At 35.1% G+C, this 2379-nt stretch overlaps 1 long non-coding RNA gene across 1 annotated transcript in view; it reads right to left on the bottom strand.

Annotated features, from left to right (window-relative positions):
- Window positions 1-99: 99 nt before the first annotated feature.
- The window catches only part of LOC110425374 (uncharacterized), a 2928-nt gene continuing 648 nt past the window's right edge, over window positions 100-2379 (bottom strand). The window contains exon 2 of the long non-coding RNA XR_002446010.1: window positions 100-1974. This is a non-coding gene — a long non-coding RNA (uncharacterized LOC110425374). The remainder of the gene's footprint in view (window positions 1975-2379) is intronic.

Below are 2379 nucleotides of genomic sequence, written 5' to 3'. Positions count from 1 at the left end.
TTATAGCACCTTATTTTGAGTCACTTCGCTACTAGAGGTCGAGTCATTCATAATGTATATTGTTTGTAAATAGTGTTAATGCAAATGTACTTTTGGAGATTAAAAAAAAAAACTTTGATATATTTTTATAGTTATGAGGAATTAAAGTTAAGTCGATTTACAATGACTTCTATTTAAATCATATTACAAAGAGTTATATGGTTCAAAGCAATTACATATATTGGTGAAATGAATAGAACGTATTAACAAAAGTTTCAATTAAGGCTTGTTTGGGACTTGACGGGTTCTCCCACAAGACTTAAACGCAAGTAGAGATCAAGAAGCAGTCGTTACATGGACATAGTGAGATCATGCACAGTGAACAACTGACAGAGACAAAAATCACACTTAGGACAAAGCCACTAATGGAGAAATAGATCACGCATGTGTCGAAGCAATGAGGGGAGAACAGATCACACATAGCACCAAAGCAGCTAGCGGAGAACAAACCATCGACTAGAGCAAACTCTTGACTTTGGCATCACTCAGAGTAATCTCAACGAATGGCATCAAAGCACCACAGGCCAGAATCATACATGAGATTAGTGCCACCATCCTTGCAGGCACACAAATAGTCACAGAGGGCTAGAAATCAACCCAACCACAAATTAGATCAACGTCAAAAATTCATTCCCTGAATGGAACACAAGTCCACAAATAAGGCCATCATGCCTTTATCATTCACATCTTTCCTTTTCAAACCATAAATCACATTTGTCAAATTTCAATCGTCTTAAGCTCGACTAAGTTTTAAGAGCCTCTGAGTCCTAAGGCATGATTCAATCAATTCATGTGAACATATCAGTCACCTAGGGTAATCTACTCTTAGTGGTTCATCATAGCCTCTAGATGTCCTAGTCTATGCATATGTAATGGCCCTCTACCTTATCATTATTGGCATCCGAGACTTGCAGAAGAACTCGCCAAGTCTTGAACAAGCCTTATTAGATACTCTCATTAATTCATTATATTTATTCATCAATCTATGTAATCCCTTGTACCGAATAACTCTTTACAATATCGTATTGAATAATAGTCATAATAAATCAACTTAACCTTTATTCCACAAAATTGTAAAACTACATCCAAATGTATAATTTCAAACTGTACAGTTGTATTGAGACTAATGTCTATTTACAAAAATAAATGCACTACAAACGACTTAACCACTAGCAGTAGAGTGAGTCAGAATAAAGTGCTATGAGATACCTTTACCTATCCACGATGGACCATAAGTGCCGATAATTGCACGCTAGGCCGATTACTATTTGCAAATGGGAGAGAAGGGGGGTGAGTCTCACAAACTTAGTGATCATCTACTTCGTGAGCAGGGCGTAGATGGAAAACAAGCCAAGGATAGATAATTTGAATATTAAAATCATATGAATATATAAAACATTTTAAAGCAAATGGAACATTTGTGTCTTACATATAAAACCAAGAATTTTAATGCAAAGTAATCATTTAACAATCATTTTATCAAAGGTAGTGTGAGTGAGAGAATTCTATCATCGAAAGCATTTAATGTCCTTTACTTAAAATTGAACTAACATAAGTACGAATGCTCCCATGAAGTCAAACATTATCAAAGCTTTTACAAAAGCTCATAAATCATCTCATCTTCGAGGTATTAAACACAAAATCATCGTATAAATAAAGAGCTACGAAAAGCTTTGTATTTCTCACCATGCGAAAGAAGTCATTTTTTAAAACCTAAAGAGACACCACTCTCGAGTAGGTAATCGTAAATAATCAACTCGTGGACTTGCTTCCATGTAATAACAATCTGGGAGCCTCACTCTACCATATTCCCATAGCCATGGCAATCTCGACTATGTTGGGACATCGGAGAAATCATGTGCTCGTAACCACGTATATCATCTTGTGGCCTAGCCATATATATGATAGACCATGGTCCCAGCCACGTCTAACAGCCTGTCGGTAACCCAAAAGTTCTTTAACTAGAGCTCCCTTGCACAAAAGAGTCACACTATCCTTATGTGACATTGGGCCTACTCTTCAAATCTTTCAGTTTGGTAAAACCATTTAAAAATCAAGTTGGGTTCTCAAAAGCTCATTTCAAATCCATTTCCAACATACCAATCATGGTAACATGATGAAACCCTTTTGTAAGATTTTATAATATAAAACATTTGCATGAGGTTTAAGTATTAAATCGACATGGTGAACATGTAATTTATTCATGAATGCACATCACACAAACATTAAGGCACATTTTGATATAAATCATGTTAAAGAGCTTGTTTCCTGATTTTTAAAACCCTTTACATATATAGCTTATATCTATATATATATATATATATATATATTCAAAGCAAT

This window comes from Theobroma umbraticum, unplaced genomic scaffold (genome assembly GCF_002168275.2).
Source record: "Theobroma umbraticum cultivar Fairchild unplaced genomic scaffold, ASM216827v3 scaffold_81.0, whole genome shotgun sequence".
NCBI classification, from domain to species: domain Eukaryota; kingdom Viridiplantae; phylum Streptophyta; class Magnoliopsida; order Malvales; family Malvaceae; genus Theobroma; species Theobroma umbraticum.
This window is presented reverse-complemented; position numbering and strand designations above follow the sequence as displayed.